At 40.4% G+C, this 20,918-nt stretch overlaps 1 protein-coding gene and 1 long non-coding RNA gene across 2 annotated transcripts in view; both read right to left on the reverse strand.

Annotated features, from left to right (window-relative positions):
* Positions 1-20,918, reverse strand: part of RBMS3 (RNA binding motif single stranded interacting protein 3) — a 708,653-nt gene that overhangs the window by 663,104 nt on the left and 24,631 nt on the right. The gene's annotated exons all lie outside the window — the stretch shown is intronic.
* LOC106628010 (uncharacterized) lies at positions 1,546-13,243 on the reverse strand. The gene is made up of 3 exons (XR_001331195.2): positions 12,401-13,243; positions 4,208-4,245; positions 1,546-1,946 (listed from the first exon to the last, which is right to left on the reverse strand). It is a non-coding gene; the product is annotated as an uncharacterized LOC106628010 (long non-coding RNA).

Raw genomic sequence — 20,918 nt, forward strand, 5'->3', positions numbered from 1 at the left:
CTCTGTTCCCAGCATGCTCCCCATTTGCCTGTCACTTTAGTGTGGTGGGTGATGAGTAACCCTCCTTCTTCCTTACATCAGCATCTTTAAGGCTTTAATATTCTGTTTGATCTCTTTGAAGCTGTGGGAGGAGTAAGCAATTTTCTGTCTGGCTTATTAGCTAGGTAGGAAATACTCCCCAATAAACACATTCTGTGGCATTGCCTTTAGACCTCTTATCCATGACATTGTTCTGCCCTTTTTTTGGTTTCTTTATCAGACATTTGTGTTTAACTTTACGCATTCAGGCAAGTAGATATAATGCAAATAACCTGAAAGCTAATGTTATTTATAACTTTACTGCACATAACACCCTCATTCTCCCCACCACCCTTTCATTCTATAAAAATATACAAGAGTAAACAGGCACTCCAGAAAAAGAAAACCAGGCATCCAGTGTTAAAACTGAACAGCTAAGAGCTTAGCAGCAGCAAATATAACCTCACCTCCTTGTGAATAATGCCTTCCTATTTAGTCTGGTTACAGGTGCACTATGCTGCAAATACTATGCTGTGGTATCAGCTTTTCTCTACAATCTTTACCACAAGGCTGGAGGATTATGTAAGTGGAGGCAAAAGAACCCATTTGGAGAATTGAAAAAAAACAAGTATGTTTAAAAATTAGGACTTAAAAAAAATTTGTACAAATCAGAATGAAAAAGCTGAAGTATAGACAGTGTTATGTGGAAAAAAAGATGGAAGGGAAGGGAAGGGAAGGGAAGGGAAGGGAAGGGAAGGGAAGGGAAGGGAAGGGAAGGGAAGGGAAGGGAAGGGAAGGGAAGGGAAGGGAAGGGAAGGGAAGGGAAGGGAAGGGAAGGGAAGGGAAGGGAAGGGAAGGGAAGGGAAGGGAAGGGAAGGGAAGGGAAGGGAAGGGAAGGGAAGGGAAGGGAAGGGAAGGGAAGGGAAGGGAAGGGAAGGGAAGGGAAGGGAAGGGAAGGGAAGGGAAGGAAGGGAAGGGAAGGGAAGGGAAGGGAAGGGAAGGGAAGGGAAGGGAAGGGAAGGGAAGGGAAGGGAAGGGAAGGGAAGGGAAGGGAAGGGAAGGGAAGGGAAGGGAAGGGAAGGGAAGGGAAGGGAAGGGAAGGGAAGGGAAGGGAAGGGAAGGGAAGGGAAGGGGTCTAGCTGAACAACTTCAGAGGAACATCTTCGCCCAACTTTCTGCCCAGATATTGTGAGCAGCGTTTCACATCAGTTGCCTGCAGTTTCTTTCAAGGTACTGATAAAGGGGTAAGTGTCACTTCAAACATAAACATCTATTACTCAAGCCTCCTGCTCATCACAGATGAGGCACATCCCAGGTTAATAACATGGGCTTCATTTCTGTGGAGGCTTACAATAGCTTCAGAGCACTTGGCCAAAAGTCCCAACAAGCCTGCCATCAGGATGAGAAGTGAAAGGGCACTCAAATGCTTTTTATGTGTTGTCTCATGAAGAAAATCTTCAGAAAAATTTTACAGGGAAGCTTTTAGAGAAAACAAAAATATTTATTTATTTCCTCTACTGAGGATTTCTGAATTCACACTGGCATTTGACTGAGCAGTTACTTAGCATGCTATACACCACAATAAACTTACAATAACAGCAGACACAGTAAAGTTCCCCTTTTCCCCAGAGGATGACAATAGTGTATACTTTTCATAGTGTGTTACAATTTTTCAAGGTTTGGGGGTTTTTTTCTTCTTTTTTTAAAGGCTGAAACATGGGAAAATATGTTTGAAAGGAAGGATCTAAGATGAGAGGAGCACTGAAACTGGAGATACAAAACTTGTCGCTATGATACATTAAATGTCCTACCATGGTCAAACAGACACACACAATAACATTTATATGTGCAAAGGATCCACAACCATAGGTCTTCCACCACATCTAGAAGTTGCTTCTGCAGCAGATTTTGTAATCAGTGACAGGCACCTGTAAGACAAAACAATAAGGAACAAGTGTTAACAAAGAGATACTTCTCCCATCCACAGCTTGTAGCTCATTAGAATTTGCAAGAATCTTTAAGATCAAGGGTGACTAATTCATCTCCTGGTCCTGCACCATTCTGTGATCAGCAGATGACTGATATCTGATTTATCTGTGATCTAGGCATACTGTAGGGGCAACAGGGCTGTCCATGGAGACACCCAGCAGTACCCAAACCTATAAAAGATGGAGGAAGTAGCATCACACCTGTCAGCCTCCAGTCAGCAAGATCACCCTCTATTTGGTGCACAAAGTGGGTGTTTTTACCCACCAGCATTATGGTTTATGTCACTTGTGCTGTTAATAGCACACTGGGGAAAGGTAAGACAGCAAACATGCATTTGTAATACACCACCCAGCTCATCAACAGGAGCAGTAAAACCTTTAAAACAGACATAACAGCAAAAGCAATTAAGGAAACTCCTTCAGTTCAGAGCTACCTGGGGCGAGCACATGAACTGGCATACAAGCTGCCTGGAGGCCCTGGAGAGCAGTTGCTGAATTAGTGAGGATTGGAACAACTAATTGGTGATTGTTTATCAAATAATACACTAGCAATTCCACTGTGCTCTAAGAGGGAGGCAAGAATAAAGCCATTTCAGGTGCCACCACTGTGAACATCGCATTTTTCTAAGATACATAAGACATATCCTTCAACTCTTTTAAGTATCCATATGCAGACTAGACAGAGGCTGGCAGGAGGCACATTTATAAGTGCATTTATTTCAAGTGTCTCTGCTAGTTCAAAGGACTCAAACAAAAACCGTTGTCCAAAAAAAACACAGATGTGGTTTGGAAAGGAGAAGGAGGACAACTTATCACTTTTAATGTGGGAGGGAGGGATGGCAAATATGGTACTAATTAATATAAAGCCTTCTTCCTTGCTGCCCCGCTGTCCCCAAACACACAAAATGAAGAGTCTACTCAGCTCTGCTCTCTCAATACTCTTGGCACGTACCTCCTTCTCTCTCCCCCTCACACTCCCTCTCTCTCCATAAAGGGGCATGAAATGAGAAATTTTAGCAAGGTTTCTTTACAGAAGAGAGGCTTGGCTTCAAGCCCAGTATACATATGTGGGAGGGAGTCTTCAAAGAGAGACTCCCTCAGCGCTGCCCAAGAAAGCAGTACTTCTCACGGTCCACAAGCAAGGTTTTCTGGGACTTCCTGGCTCAAGCCCCACCAGACCCTCAGAGACAATAAATGCCCAATGAGATAAAAACATCTGCATGATACTGTCTTGAATTTTGCTTAGTTTGAACTTTAGGAAAAATGACCACATGTTGAGAGGAATGGCTAAAAAATCCCCAAACCCAATCAAAAATAAAAAAAATATTGGGATGTCACTGGATTTCCCTTTTATATAGCATGTCCAGTTATATGAACTAGTCAATTTATATTAAGGATTATTTGTTGTCTTTAGCTTCATATGGATGATTTCTTTTCAACAAGTCCTTGTAGACTCTTGTAATGGTGTGTCGATATGGTTATACAAACATAGACAATTTACACTTACAAAAAGGCCATCTGCAGGTATAGTTTAAAAACATTTCCATGAGCAAATTGAGTTGTCCAAGAAAAAAAACTTTTTTCCCCTGGTCTAAATTCATACATTCTAGGGCTTTTGCTAGCATAGCAATGATTACAAAACTATAATAAATCCTTACCTGACACAGCTATGCCAGCAAGACTAAAGCCTTCCTCTCAATTAGGTTGAAGTACTTCATATTTAAGCAACATTTATAATACAAGATTTTCCCCTCACAGCACAGCATCCTCCCCAATCACCTGGCTTTTCATTGCTACCTGCCCATACTCTGGTAACCATGGATCTCCTAGACAACATTTACAGCATCAAGTATGCCACTGTAGGCTTGCCTAGGGCCTTTTAAAAGGAGCTTATTTTTGATTGTTTGAAAAAATTTCCCTCCATCATGCAGACAGACATTCTGCAATTTCTGATGAACCCTCATTCCCAGCTTACATCCAATTCTGACCCACTTCTTAGTATTGTGCTAGTAAACGCTTACCACACAGTTGAAATGTATGTTTGCTTTAGTTGTGTCTCCATCCTGTTTTAAAGTGCACAACATGAATCAAATGCATCTAGTTTCCTCAGCCATATTTCCACTTTGAACATATCAGGAGGTAAACAAAGCAGACAGCTCTTAACTGATTGTTTTTTGTGCAATTAACTAGGAGTTTCTTACCATGTTTAATGAAATCCAGAATGTTTCAGTGCAGATGCCTGAAAAAGAGAGAAAAGTGTTTAAACTATAGTCTTTTGCTCAATAAAAGTCTAACTCAAAAAAAAAAAAACCAAAAAAACAACAAACTATTGCCAGCATAATTCTATAGGTTGAGTTAAATAAATAAATACTTATCTGATTAATTGTTGCCTGGAATCCATTTGTGCTTGTATCTCTTGAGTTAGAGGAGATATTAAAAAAAGTGCACAGGAGATTTGAAATCTGAGGACAACCTAAAGCTTGATTCTAAGAAGGCTCAATGCACCAGTACTTTCTCATGGCGTGGGTGAGACAGGTTTAGTCATCAGGTGTGACAGAGAGCAGCCTGTTGCAATCCAACATTACGTGGAGAGCCAACTAGAAAGCAACGTATTTAGCACATACACTGCACACATTACAATACCCTCAAAGAAAGAAAATCAGGTGTTTCAGTAGACAGGTTTTATTCAGGTCAGCTGCATTTCAGTCTCTGAAAAGCTACAGTAAGTGCCTGGATAGAAAAGTGTTCACAGTTTGGAGATTATTGTCAGACATCAACATCGCTGTTATTCACATGTGGGTGACACACTAATGTAATATGTATAAAGCTATTAAGACAAAAAGACCCTTCAAAATTAGTAAAATAGCTTTGTAAATTAGGACTTCACCCAGAACCTGGTTTTGTCCATCTCAGACTTCTCTTTTTTAAAATCCTTCTGCCTTTCTCTTCTTCAAGAAAACTCACTGAAATCCCTTCACAAAAGCTCAAATTGCTTTTTAAGGGTAGGAGCTTGTTTGCCATGTATTTAAACAATACACTGGCACAGGGTGGGTGTAATGGCATGGGAAGAGACAGATGGGATAGGCTCAGAAACTGAGGAAGTCAAGCATCCTGTCACACTCACGACTTTCACTTTTTCCTCCTCAGGCAACTGCAAACAGCTTCAGCCCCTTCTCCAGTCCCACTGTCCCACCCTCTGGGACACTCCAGCTCCCAGCTATCCCAGCAATCTCTGGTGAGATGATTCCCTGAACCAGAACTGTATTTTTGTGTACAACAGCCTTTGGGAGAGTTTTCTTTAAGGGGTATGTCCAAACATCCCTGTCGGCAAGGGAACTCTTGGCATCTATAATATCCCAGGACAATTTCAGAGCTACAGGAAGTCCTTTTTGCTAGCTTTAAAAATGTCACCTAACCATTCTCTTGAGGCTGCTTAGCTCTCGTGGCATGGGAGAGTGAATTTTCTATTTGCTTTCTCCATGCCACATGAGAGTTCATAGACCTTTGTTTCTTCCTACCCAAGTGCTGTTTTCCATATGGGAGTCACTCTATGTTTTTATCAGTATTTCCTGTGTTATCTCCCCTTCCTCTGCATCCTTTCTAAAATGATGGAGCAAGGATGCAATATTGATGTGTGCTGTGCATTTATGCTGTAGCATAAAGATTTTTCTTTTTGTTCACAATTTCTTTACCAATCAGTCCCAGTATCCAGGTTTTTTTCTTTTTCTCATTCCTACTGTACATTCAGCAAACATTTTTACACAACTATTATAAACCAAGGTCTCTTTCCAAATGATAATTTGGATTCCATCACTGTGTATTTCAATTCAGAATTGTTTATCTTCCTCTACGCTCTTCTATGTTCATCAACATTGAATTTCAACTGGCAAGTTATCCTTCAGTCACTCTCTATGGTGAGTTTGTTTTGCAGTCCCATAGCACATCCTCACCTCAGCTATCCTGTCTGTATCTACCTGATCTGGTATCATCAGGAGGCTATTTTTTTCCTCATTTTCCACCTCTTTTAGGACTCAATAGCATGACTTCACTGGCCTTACCATTCCTTCTCTAAAAGTTGGCCTGTTTCCCCTCACTTTTATTTCCTAAACTGAAATTATTAATAATTAATTGATTTCATTGAAAGTTTTTGAAGATGTATAAATAACAAAACAAACAAAACTTAGAAAATTTGTTTATGCAATTATAACAGAAGCACAAACATTCTGAAGCTCAAAAATCTGTCCAAAATGTACTGTCCAACCCTTCTTTAAAGTAACCCTTATCCTTCACACACCAAGCTTTTAACTCCTTGAAATGACAGCATATATTACCTATACCCTGGAACAACTCTTTCTCAACCACAGGAGTTACCCCATCTGTGGGGAATGAAGAGAGCTTTTCTCACTGTGCTTTCTTGAATCACATAAAACTGCTAACAGGAGGGCCAGTTCCAGACCCAGTTATGTGCTGCAAGTGCCCCGTTGCTTCCAGGACCATTAAGCCAAGGTATGTAGCAGGAGACATGGGCTTTGGAGATTTTTTCCCATATAGTCCCTCTGGAAAGACATTTTTTCCTGTTCTTTTGTATTTTGGAAAAGCTGTAGCTCTTGTCTCCCATTCTCAGCCTTCTTGTACACATGCATAAGTTGAACAATGATGCATGTTCCATGCTCACACAAACCCTCTGGTTTTGAATGTCGTTCAAACAACACAATGCCACATATGGTTTCCCAGTGTTCAAGAGCAGTTCAGAAGTCCCAATTTAGACTCTGAGGCCCACCAAGTAAAAAGGAATGTGATGCATATGTTCCCAGTTCTAGCTCAGCAAATATAGGCTAGAGGAAGAGAAAAACATCAAGCCTGGTAACTTAATATTACATTGGATGAATAAGTATAATTTTCTAAATAAAAATAATTGGCTCAAATATAATGCCAATAACCCTTCAGGGACTTGAGCTGGTGAGTACCATTGAGAATAATAAAAGAAGCAATTCTTACTGCATGCATACACTTTAAGAACAAAAACACAGTGTGAGAATTTTAATTCCAATGATTTGGATAAAGCTGGCTGCCCTGAATCAGCAAGCAAAGCACAACGGGTATAGTGAAGTACAAACCCAAAAGAACTGTAACTTTTAGACAGCAATCCAAGCTCAGCTAAGCACAACTCCAGGAGTGCTAGGACAACACACGAAGTGAATGCTGTGCTACAACATGTAACTTCTTTAGGAATAGGATCTCCACCATAGGAAGTACCGGCCCCTGGCACACAGCAGATCTGAAGTGGCTGGTGGTGCTCACAGAGCAGTGCTGTGGACGGAAAGGTGTCTGCTCAGGTCCTGCATGGCCCTTTCCTGCGCCACAAGCAGTATGTGATTACTCCTAAGCAACAAAGAGTTGAAAAAAATAACATTTGAAGGAAATAGATACTGGTATTATTCTGATTCTGCCTTCTCCATCAGAGTTCTGCTCATTGCAGCCTTAAAGCACAGAAGCAGCTGGTACTTCCTCCTCAGAGGAGACTACTCCAGAGACTGGTCAACACTGCAATTAAAGGATGCACTTATTCATTACACAGACCCTCTAGATTTCCCCAAGGTAACCAGTGAAACTCCAGTCTATCTTTTTCAAGGACATAAACACTGTGGGAACAGAGCAGTCAGCCCCTGCCATTCTGGCCAGGACGCACCTCCTGCAGCACATATTGCTTCCTTAAGACCCAGTGCAGCAGGGAGCAAGGAGTGGATTCAGCCCAGCTCATTCACCATTTAAAAATTAATGGCAAATGTAGCCTCTCTAGCTGAAGGTAAGGCACCCCAGAGACCTCTGAAAACTAATGTCAGCCCTCCAACTCCTGTTCCTATTACAGCACTAATCTTCAGTTTCATCCACACACCAGTAAATGCTTAAAGCTGCCTGTTAACTCTACAAAAGGACTGCTTTTTCACTCGTCTCACATACCAGAAAGGTAAATGCAACATGCCGATACACATATTCTGCTATCAAAGAATGACTTAGAAGTATCAAATTTTTAATATCATATACTTATTTACTGACGCCTGCCCTAGCAGGCATATGTAACCTAATACTGTATTTTACTGATATTGCAGACAGTATAACCAATCTCCTAAACTCTCAACACTCTCAATGGATTAGTATGATGTGTGGAGCAGTTTTAGCTTACAAAGCACTACTTTAGTGTGTAGAGTTATTGATTTAACTTAGAAATTCTGCTATGTCGTGTATTTTTACTGATTTACCTTTACATTAGTGTAAGAATATCTTTTCTCCCCCAAAAAAATTTTGACACATTTCCTTATCCAATACGAAATATTACTCCTAATAGGATTTCAGGACAGGCTCTCAGTAATCAAAATTATGACTTTAGGAAAAATTTTTTGTGTTGCAGGGCTCCTCCCACATTACTCATGTCTTTTTTTCTAAATAAACCTGGCATACCACCTAAACTTTCCAGAAATTTCTCAAAGAAACACCTGCAGTTCTATATCAGCATGCCCTGTCCCCTCTTCCAGCCTCAAGCCAGGCAGATACCTATCCATAGGAAAAATTTTTCCCCCAGATGAAATACTTCCTAAAGGTACTGATACATTTTCCTTCTTCTCAGCCATAGTAGTCATTCAATCCTCTTGTCTCCTCACCTTCTGAATGCTGCAGGAACCTCCCATGTGCCAGCCCCAGTCCCAGCTCACTGTTCTAGCACATATGGAAAGCTGCAGCTGAATAGTGCATACAAATGACAGCAATAAAATAATCCTGTGGCATTGCTAAAAGCCTATTTTGAAAGCACATTTTAAAAACAAGACCAAACCTGAGAACCACTCAGGAATGTCAATGGCATTCTTCTCCAGCATTTCTTCATCATCAGCTATCTCTGCATCAACACAACTTTAACTCCTACCTTCTGCCCTGCACTGCACCTCTTTCATCACTGTTTATATAAGCATATTTTCTTCTGTTAACTATTCTGTATGTTTAAACTCTCCTTTACTCTGCTATGTTAATCAATAACAGCCCCCACCAACTCTATCTTTCATTCCTCTGCTAATCAATGTGATATTGAAAGGGCTTCAATTTTACCTTATGATGACATTACATGGCACAAACCATCATCAAAAAAAGAAGCCTAGAGTCTAGCTCTATAAATATACTTTCCCCCTTTTTCTTTGCAAAGGTAAACTTACATCAATAATTAAATATGCCAAAAGGCTCACCTAGTCTGTATCTTGAAGTACCCCGACTCACCACATTTTTGTATATTCAATGAATTGTAGTCTTTGACTGTATTCATCAAAATTCTCCATTTCAGCCCATGGCCAGTAGCCAGTGATGTGGCATGTGACTTTAGTAAGGGCTTAGTCTTACATATAGTTGCTGCACTTCTGTTGATTCACATTAACCAGTTGCATGTATGTTCTTCTCTGGCTTATGGCAAATGCAGGATAACTCACACTAGCTTCAAAAAAGTCTTGTCTCATGGAAAGAATGCCATATGGTTCTATATCACTTCAACTCCACAAGGAAATAGCCACAGAAAAGATTTACATATTTACACATAAAGCATTGCTTTAGTCTCCGATACTTTACCTTGGTTTCCAGTGTTTCCACACCTTCACACTTTAAGATAAAGTTATCATAGTATGCTACCAAATTCCCACTATGTTTAAAAATATATTTAAGTTTATATCTAAACTTCTGTTATGGTAAATAAAGCCCTGTGATTTCAGAAGGCACATAGATCATAGATAAATGGGTCTAGCAACCAAAATCTTCTCTCTCACACAATGAAAAATTGTGCCATTCCAGTAGCTATTTAGACCTCATTGCCTGAACTCATGCTGACCTGAAACATACCCATTCCTTCATTACCCCAAGCTTTGTGTCATGTGCAGCATCAAACAACTTATCTTCTTCCTTACAACACCTCCAGCAATGGCACTCTTTTCAGTGTTAAAAAAAAAAGAAAAAAGGGAAAAAAAGCAGACTATTTAAAATGAACTGATGCTTATGAAGTTAAAACAAAACAGAGCAGTACACCCGACTCTGCTCTGTATTTTTCAGCAGCACAATATCCTGCGGTGGCCTCCGCCAGCTGGGCTCTGTGACCCTTGGACTGATCCCTTGAGTGTGTTCCCATTTTATCAAGCAATGAACACTCCAGCCCCAAAGCCAGCAAGAAGTTTGTCACTGACTTCAGCTGAGAACAGGAACTGGCTCAATCATAAGAAACCTTGAGCTAAATAAAACAGCAAGAAAAGGCACAAGAGGGAGGTGGGGGGTGTCAGCTTGGAGTGCTGTGGGGTACAGCTCTGCTTGTTACCAAGGTTACTTGGTACTTCCCCACATAAGATTTCATTTTCAATCACCAATAAATCTGCAAAAGTTTGACCCCCTTGAGTGGGAAACTGGGGTTGTAAATGTATTAAATATGTACTGCAGCCTGATTTTGGGGGGGAGGAAAAGGTCTCCAGACATAGTATTGTAGACAGTTTTGAGAAAGAGGTTACAGGGAAATGTGTGGATGAGGAAAGCTCTTTTCCAGTAAAGACTCACCACTGTGGCCCTGCTTTGGGTCTGACAATAAGTATGACACATCAAAAATTTACTGTTTGTGTCAGGAATGTGCCTAAACAAAAACCTGCCTGAATTTGAACAAGGTGTAAGTCCTCAAACAGAATGGAAAAGAAAATCACCAGTTAAAAAACAGTCAATAAAGATATATTCAATTTTTAGCTGCTTTAGCCGATAAGCTGCTTAGGCAATTTCAGCCATTCCCTCAAGGCTCCCAAGCCAGCAGGTTTGCTCCATGCTGGGGCTGAGCAGGACTTTCCCTGAAACTGCAATTCCAGTGTGCTGAATGCCATTCTGTATAAAAGCATGGATACCCTCTTCCTCCACCAGTGTCTTCCCAGCCAACACCCCATTTTCTCCAGTGAACATGGAAGAGAAAGTTTTCAGAACCAAACACAGCAGGGACAAAAATGTCAGGCTTGCAACATTTAGGGAGAAATAGAGGGGGAAAAAAGTATGTAGGTAGAGAAATTTCTCTTCCTAAACCCTTAATGACTGGCCTGGAGAGGCTGAAATTACAATAGATGAAAGTCATGGAAGCTGAGATCATTCACAAATCTGGCACTGAAATCTGGCTAAAAAAACATGACAATGAGGTGTGGCAATGTGGGTGTGAGTCTCAGCTCTCATGATTTTGGATGCAGAAGAAATGCTGAGACTATGTCCAAGGGTACCAATTGTCTGAAGAACCTTTGGAAAGGAATCCACGCCTGAGGTTCAGTGGGAACAAACCTAATGGTAGAAAATACCAAAGTCCAAGCAGAGACAGACCAGAGGAAGACCCTTGATCAGAGTAATTTTTGTAGCTGAGCCAAAAATTGAGATTTCTGTCAAATATCTCTGAAGTGAATCATTAAGTGGATTGGTGCTGCTTCGTGCCAGCCTGTGGGAAAGATACTTGGTGACCACCAGTTATTCCACTTGTGGCCCTGCTTGATGTGGTGGACAGGATTTCTCTCAACAACTCACAGAGGTGCGTATTTCACACCCTAACATTAATTTGGGATTTGCAAAAAGTGAGTTGGCAGGGAGCAACTTCTTCCCCTGCGCCTCTCATATTCCCTCTTCTGTTCATGGAGTTTTATTTTAAAAGGCTTGTTTCTCTTACCTACAGCTGAATCCGTTCTTGTGATGCCTCAGCCTGTACTTATCTACACACCTCTGTCTCTTGAAGCTTAATGAGAGTTAGGAAATTGTGTTTTGAAATATGCAACTTATTGCATAAAGACCTTATACTGTGGAGGAGATGAGAAAAGGTATATTTTCCATGCTTGAGAAATAGTTATGGCCATATTGAAGAGTACAGCCTCCCTCTCCTCAAAGAATATTTTAGTCCTGATAACATACAAGAGGATAACTTTTGCACTATGGTAAAATCTGATCTTAGTAGCTTCATGAACAAGCAAAGACAGTATTGTTCTGGGATTTTTTAATTAATTTATTTAAAGCGTATTGATTTCAAGTTTTGCATGCCACTTTCTGTTAGTTACTCAGAGAAACTTTGTTAAATAAAATCTCTAAGCATCACTACAGATGGGAAAAACAGAGCCCCATGAGAGAAAAATATTTTCCCCAGCTCCCTATGCAACCCAGGAGGTGATCTGGAAGAGAAGCCATAATCTCCTACAGCACAAGCTTCCTCTATGGCAACACAAAAAAATAAACAGATCCAAGATTATTTAACTCGAGGTGACACTTGCCTTTCAGTAAAAAGGCTGAAAAAATCTTGATCTGTGCCATCATGAACTTACACAAAACTTTCCAGTTCAAAGCATGCAATAAATCTGGCATATGGCCTGTCTCACCTGCCACTCTGAGGACTACCAGGTCATTTGTTCCCTGGAAGGATCACTTCATTCAGATCCTGGTGCTGTTTCTTTCCCAGTGCTACATGTGTTGAATGGTTGACAAAGGAAAGGACAGTTCTTGCTAAACTTGCAGCGTCTCAGAAGTTTCATCACCTCCAGGGGATCTTCTTGCATTTCCATTACTACTCCTTCCCCTTCCAAATGCTCATTCTTGGTATTTGCTGTTCAGCACAGATGCACTGTTTTCTGTGCAGGGGTTGGGCCAGCACAAGCCATTTAGCCTGGCAATTTGAAGTAAAATTTTAGAATGCTTTTTTACAGAAAAACAAATATTGACTCATGTTAGGAAATGTCACTTGCGTGATACGCTATTTTGAAAGACCACCATGGTTGCACTGCCTCACTCTGATCAGCCACATTAATATTTGAATACTGGATGGCAACAGTTGAAGATTAATTCCAGTAAGTTATTCATGCCTAGAAGTTCAGATTTCCAAGCAGAAGCATGTGGGTTACACTATGGCGTTTCACCACATCCCCAAGGAAAGTCCAGTGGGCAGTCACCTAGGCCCAAGAGGATCAGAGTAGTACCTTTGTAAAATAGTCCCTCTTTCAGCTCCTCTATATCCAGGACATTTCACCATCAAAGATGATAAGCCAAAGGCCTTTTCTTGCTGCCAGCCAGCACTGTCAGACAGTATGCTTACAAAAGGTGTGGACATACTCAGCCTTGTATCCGCATTGGAGGAAGACATGTCATAATCTAGCCAGGGAAGCAAAAAAGGCCATTCTCAGAGAAGCAAGACAATGTGTTTCTGTGCTGATCAAGTCAGGACCTGTTTGGCCCTCAGCATTTATTTCAGTTCCATGCTCCTTACATAAGAGTCTTCAAGCAAGAAAGACTTTGAGAACATGACAGTGTGAGAAGAGATACTGTCAAAACATAAGTGTGAGGGCCTATGCAGTGAAGAGCCTCTCAAGAATGCTTTCTGCCACAAGGACAAACTGTTTCCCTTGGATTGCTTCTGACACCCATGAAACTGATGTCCGGGAGCATTACTGGAAAGCCAGGGCAGAGGGGTTCAGCCAGCCAGCACCTAATCCTCTGCAGGAGGAGATCCAAGGAGTGCCTGAATCCTGCTGCTAGTTCGTGCCTAGGGTTTCAGGAATATAAAAGGCAGTGAGGTTGTTTTAGGTATTATATATTTTTTTCCTGAAGTCATCATAATACACACTTTTTCTTCTACCACGTCTTTTTTCATATAAGGAAGGAGAAGCAGCCCACTTCTCAGGAGGGCCCAGCAATCCCAGCTCAACCCCCAGCAACATCTAAGCGAGTGCCTTCAGCATGCAAAAGTTCACTGAAGACAGGACTAGAAGATACTACTTGCAGATTCCCACCTTTGAAAGAGAAGTTCAGAACCACCGAAGTCTCTAATATAAAATTCAATACTACCAAATCACTATGTAGAAGCCACCAAGACATCAGGTTTTAAATGCACAAATCCAGTTATTATTGCCTTCTTGAAACTCACTGCCTGACATCTCCACATAGCAAGTAACAAAATATGAAAATTTTGGCTAAATATTAATTAAGAGATATGCAAAGGAGTACAAATTGAATTCTTCAATATACTGAACCCTGTTTTAACAAATGAACCCATGTTTATGCTAGGCAGAGGTTCAGACAGAAACCACCTTGAAACTTGACTTTCAGTTCCTACATAGGAACTACAATAAAACAATTATTTAAAATAGCTGCAAGGTTCTCTACTGATTGGTACTGAAAATCAGAAAGGTTTTTAAAATAACCAAGAAGAGTGTGAGAAGTTTTCTTGAGCTAAATATAAACAGAAAAAAACATTGATTTTTTTAGGCTTTCTGAGGGACAAAAAAGTCCAAATTTAAAGTCATCTCCTTCTCCCCCCTTCTATGACCTGGGCAGAGACAGGAGACATTTGTAATGTTGTGTAGTAAAGTCAATTTTTCCACTGCTTTGCAGCCATGTACCTCCATGAAAAAGACAGAATGCTGCCAGTGGAAAGACAGAATTTCTGGTGTGTGCTTTTTATCCTTCTATTTTACAGCAGTATGGGCATAAAACGGGCTCACACAGCTCTAATAGATCATTACAGAAGTCCAGGTCAACATCGAGATCCTTGTCTAAACTGTCGGCTGTGACCCTCATGCTGGGATTACCTCTTCCAGTCCCAGGCCTTCCTGTTTCCTCTTCCTTTCTGCAAACGACACATTGAGCAGCCACCACCAAGATTCACCCTCACCTTCTAGCTTGTTCAGGGCTGAGGGACCGGGGGAATGGCTTACGTGATGATGGCCAGGCTACTCAGCAGTGCCCAGCGCTGTGAGGATTTGTAGGGCTGCAGATATCCTGCATCTAAAACACACAGCACTGCTCTGGCAAAGGACTGCTGGAAGTGATTCTGTGCTGCCGTCTGCTGAGATTACCCAGATCACTCCAAAGATTTCCACCCCTTTCATATCTATTAGCCAGCCACTGAAGTTTAATGCTGCAAATTATCCATATTGTAATGCAGCATGTTTTACGCAGCTACAAGTGACTCAAGTTCACCAACACCTCGAGAAACTGAGAAAACAAACACAAATGAAAAAAAAAAAAATAGCCAAAAAAAAAAAGGGGGAAAAATGTAAACAACAAGCTAGAAAATCATCTTCACCTTAAGCAAGCCATGTTAGAGGCTCTATTTCAAAAGCAGCAAGCTCAGGTTTTCAGCCTGAGATACAGATAGTGTTGAGACAAGGGGTTTACTCCAAATGCAATATAACTAGTTATTTACCAGAGGAGGGAAAAGGTTCAGAATATAGAGCAGGTCAAGTAAAAGGATTGTGCAAAATTGAAAACACCTGCAAGGTGGGGCACATATGGTAGATGTGCTGACTATATAGGAGTAGACAGGAAGAAAAAGGGGCTTGTATTCTGGATGGAAAAGAGCTGTCTGCTGCCATAAGACAGCATCTGAAACTGTTGAAAATCATTACAGCTATGTTCCCAAGCAAACAGCATTAGACTGTGCTGGGCTTAGTCCTCTCAGCTTCACAGGGAGCAGCATGGGAACTTACAAGACAGAGGCCAGTGCTTTCCCATTTTATCTTAGTCCTTCCCAAAGAGCAAAGAGCATGTTCAGGTGTGAGCAGGCATTTGCAGAAGTGTTGCTGCCATCCTGCTCAGGCTTCCTTCAGCCTAAACTCTAGCAGGGCACAGACACAATCACTCTGAGTAGATTGTGAGTAAAATACTGGGATGAGGGGTGAAGGGAGGGAAGGAGGCAAAAAGCTACCCCTCATGTATCTAAACTACAAGGAGTAAGACAGTGAATTAACTTAGCTGGGGTTATTTTCCCTTCAAGTTTTGCATAAGAATCATTAGGAACTAAAGAGATAGGAAAAATTCTGAAAGAACAGTTGAAAATGTATGGTTTTACAGTTTGTCATAGCATTTTTTCTTAAAATCAAATTTGTTTCATTAAAATATTAAATGTTACCTATAATAAGCTATTGAAAAAAATGTGTGTTAAATATTAGCAAAAAACTCTCTAACCGTGTTCCAGAGTCACACCCAAGAGCCAGCTGGGAACTAGCTGTGACAACTCTGATGCTTCCAAGGGGGCAGGAGCCGGAAAGACAGCAGTGATTCACCAGAGGTAGCTTTCAACAATACTCATTTTTTCTAAGCAACAGTCCCAAGAAGAAAACTTAGCTCCATTGCTCCACACTGTTCCTCTCCCCCACACCCCCAAATGCAGTCCCCCAGCAAGCTCAGGTTCTAATCCTAGCTGTCCATATGTAATCAAGTCTTGTAATAGTCAATAAAAGCGTGAGTTAATAAATGGATAATTAGATCTGAGTATTTTCATGATCCAATCTGCACTGTCTCTTGCTTCATTAATCCATGCACAAATGGCCTCCAAGCACAGGTGATTAACACTGCCAAAAGCCATATATGCCACTTCTGTACTTCACAGCAGCCAAGTATCTGAGGATGCAGCACACCCTTTCAACATTAACTGAAGCTCCTACTCATCCGAAGCCCAAAGGAGCAGTACTATTGGAAACGCCACTTGATTAGTCTGTGGCTCAAGGAGAAGAGCCTTATTTATTATTAAAGCAAAAATTCTCATTACACTGTATTTTTCAGTAAACCTGGGACTGGCTGATCTCCACAGCTTTTTAGCTTGTTCTGGTACAGTCTTAAGCAGCACACCAAATAAAGTGTTTCACAAAGCTAGCTGGAAAGAGTTTGCAGAGCCTTTTTACCTCCTTCTCATTTTAGCTAGTATAATAAAGATGGACATAGAAACATTTAGTGGAAAAGAAAACTAGGATTTCCCCCTTCCTCAAATTCTTACAGAGCTTCAGTTTGGGGACAGTTCGGCATCCTTTCAGAGCTGCTGTTAGAGGCTGTCTTAAAATAGGCAACAAAATTCAAAATTTGGAAAGTGAGAGTTCACATAATAGAATTACTTCAGATAATCAGATCTACAGAGTTTCTGAGACATCAGCAATGTTTGTCACTGCCTCACAGGAGCTTAAAGCACATAACCAAAATCAATTCCAAGTCCAGAATCCCAAACAAATAAATCGGTTACCCAAACAGGTAAGAAAGAGGGAAGCAGTTTTCCCCAAAGCCACTCAGATTTACATCAACAGACCAGAGTAACCCACTATTTCCAACCACTTTGAATGTTAAAGGCAAAGCATAAACTGACATCATAATGTCATCTTAATAAATACAACCAGCATCAGTATCACAGTCCAAGCCTACCTACCACTAGTACAGCCTAACCCTTTGAATTTATTATTGAACAGGGAAATGAAATATGAAGGTCTTTGTTTGTTTCTTTGAAATTAATAGGTGAGTTAGTGATCACCAATGAGTAAGCCAGAGCAGGAACACTGCCATGCATGGTCCTCCTCCATGAGGTTCCAGCAAACTTTCTGCAGAAATCATTTAAGAGTTGTGTCTGTATAAGAGTTCAGCCAGGTATTGTGAGAATTATGGTGCACAACACCTATTCTATTAGAAATAAATGGTCTCATTTGCATTTTAATTCTGTGGAACAAGCCACTCTCAACAGGGCAGTTTGCTAGAGTTACTGAAAATGTACAGAAGATGTAATTTTCATCATAAATGCACATTATGTTCTCATCAGAGAAATGAAAGGACCAACAGGCATATTAGAGAAACTGCCTGTCTGGAAGGTCCCTCCAGATCTTCATGAACACAGTCTCTTCCTATCTTGCAGAGTATTGTTGCACAGCTAAATATCACAACAGTCTCATTAGTCAAATGGAAATAAGTACAGACCTTTCTCATTGACCCTTTGAAATTAATAACACCATACAGATGGAAATCATACCCAAATATCTAAAGCCGTAAGCAATTTAACTGAACAAGTTCTAGATACATTCCAATAACTACAGAATGTGCTGGTTCCTCTCTTTTATTTAGAGTTTCATTTCTTTGAATTGTTTACTCCTTAAATAAGAACCTGCCATCCCTGGTGGATCAGAAGATGGAAACACAAACTCTTGTGTAGGTGCTGCAGTGCACCAAAATACCATTTCTACTTTTTTTCTCTTTTAGCAAAGACTGCAATCAGGGCTGGTCAAAGTCTGCTTAGAGGATGGTGACATTTGTTTTACTGTGTGTCTTTTGTACTCACTGTGATCTTAATATTGCTCATGAGAAATTCAAGTAGTATTTTATTTGGCAAATAACTGTGGCTCAGTGAAACAACCAACACCCACTCAAACATTAAAAGACCTTGAAATACGCTCTTCACAAGTTATTTCTACAGTGGCAATCACATGTTTATGGGGTGTTAGTACTTACAACAGAGTCCTTATTTTAAACTCTTAGGTAGGGAAGTAACATCAACCCAGTGCTTTAATTTCTGAGACAGACACAATCATTAGGTTGAAAGCTATTCTGAGGCAGATTTTTCTTTAGCATTTCTAACTGGGCTTGCATCACTTTATACAGAGCAATCATGGGAGCCAAAACGAGAACCCATCCTAGTCACTCTGTCTTTCTGGCTTTATGACTATTAGCATTATTGTTTTCATGACAGAAGAGCTTTAGGATAACAGAACATCCCAGGAGAGCACATAGCTCTTTAGAGAATAATCCCAAAGTAGGGTGAGAGATGGTTTTACATGATGTGAAGATCTGAGTCAATGCCAAACACAACCCAGACCAAGTCTCTGGGATAGCCAGTGTAGAGTTCCAAAACATTGTTTCCTTCTTTCTTCTCTTATCTTCCCATCTTCTGAGATTTTTTAAAAAAACTCGACATGAGGTGGGGTTACTTCAGGATGAGATCATCAATTAACCACAAATTATATCTGTAAAATGCTTTCTTACAAGTTTCCCAGAAAAGGAAAAGAAAAAAATAAAAAATAAAAAACCAACACACAGAAGAAACCCTTCTCCCAGACGCCCTTTCCTGATACCCCAAAAGAGGCAGAGGGCTAAAACAGCATTATCCACTGATACATTTTCATTATATATTGAAATGTAGTCAGATCTTTTTGAAGATGCTGTCAATGGCAAAAGAAAGTAGCTTGATGAAGAATGTCCCTTAGATTCAAAATTTTATGTATAAACAAAGAGTATGAATTTAGCAGTTCTACCCACCTTATAAGCATGCAATTGTCAAAAGAAATCCTCACCTCAAGTGAGTATTTTTTACATTATTTTATAGACCCTGCCTGAGAACTGGGGCACCTCAGGAAGGACACCTCACAACAGCACACAGATGCTTGAGTACCACACTGTTTCTGTCTCTAACCACTCACTGAAACATGCCTTGCAGCAGAGAGAAAAGGAAGTCCATAGCCTACAGAGCAAGGAAAGAGTCGAAATGATTTTGCTCATTTGCAGCCCCCCCCTCCGCTTATCATCATGCAGGAGGAGGGCGGCGATCCACTGATACTGGGTGTAAAGACAGCTGCTCTTCTGATCCAGCGTGGCTTTTGTTAGCAGCAGCAGAGCTGGTGAAAGAGAACAAACGCTCTCCCATACGTACATTGTTAGGGCAGGAGACAAAAGAATACCTGTTTTGAATCACTGAGGACTATTACTGTAACAAAGTACAAGATAACATTTCGCCAGAGGATACAAGAGATTCTTAGAGGAGAAACAATGAAACCAGACAACCTTTCTGTCATCTTATCAAAAACTGCTTGGGGTACTTACTGAACAGTGGGGGGGCAATAATAGCAAATAGAGAGCAAACACAGTTAATCTTTGCACAAAGGCTTTTTGATAAGCAATAAAATAGAGTCAAGAGTGGCATGCTGGCCTTAGCCAATTCACGTTGCTTAGAAGAAAGGATATAAGACAGGCCTAAATAATTTTAAAATAAACAAATCCAAACACAACAGGGGACTGTTGCATGAATGAATTTCCTCATTCTCCTTTTTCAAGCAATTCAAGAAGCAATCAAAGCACTCTGAGGTCTGCTACACTTTTACATACTTTTTTTGACACATTGCTTTACAGAACCTTCACAACAGCCCACTATCAGTAGCTTTGGTGTCACTGTATGGTATGTAAATGGAATAGGCAGATCTTTGACATAAAAATAATAATCTGTGGTAAAATTATAGTACTACAGTGTATCATAGCATCAGAACTATGGAAATATTAATACATGGATCTTTGACAATACAATGTAAGATGTCACTTTAAGCAGTTATTATGCTAATAACGAATACTTATTATAAAACAACATGAAAGAGGTAAGCTATGTGGGTGTAGGAAGGGATATTTAGTATTCAGAAAATGTATTTAAAAGGGAAAAAAACAGCAATTGCTTCATACAGCATCTAATCCCACATTAGGCAGATGAGGAGTTCCCTGGCAGATGGGTGTCAGGGTACCCTGGGACTTGGATGAAGCAGTACATTATCTCTCAAGGGAGCATACATGCCAATATAATTTATATCCTTCAAGTTTGTTTTTGTTATGCAGTGGGCCAAACTGCGACCAAAATCATGAAGACAGGGGGAAAAGTGGCACTAGGGCTTTGAGGATTAACTAGAAAAACTGCTCATCAAGTCCAGCAGGGTTTCAAGAAAACATATTCTGCTCCATGTTCACTGACTTCAAAATAAAATAAAATAAATTCCAATACTAAAGAAAGAATTAAACCACAATGAGGAAAATATCTCATGCCAAATTCCCTATACAAAGCAAGCAATCCCTATACAAGACAGCATCATGACTTGTTCCATTTAAGCTACAAGAAAGTGTCCATTAGTATTAAAAAAAAAAAATACTAAGTCTATTAAATGTTGCATTTAAAGCCAAAGAAAATATTTACAAAGAGTTTGTAATATAAGGAGGAATCTGAGGAAAGAGAGTCTCTCTTTGCCTGATGGCAAAAGAGTAAATTTGTCTAGGGTTTTTCTAGTTGCAAAAGGAGCAAATTATAGATATTCCGCATTAATTCTCACCCGGGCTTTTTTATTC

Source organism: Pseudopodoces humilis, chromosome 1 (assembly GCF_049639895.1).
Source record: "Pseudopodoces humilis isolate 2021_Gansu_Grassland_sample_001 chromosome 1, ASM4963989v1, whole genome shotgun sequence".
NCBI classification, from domain to species: Eukaryota; Metazoa; Chordata; class Aves; order Passeriformes; family Paridae; genus Pseudopodoces; species Pseudopodoces humilis.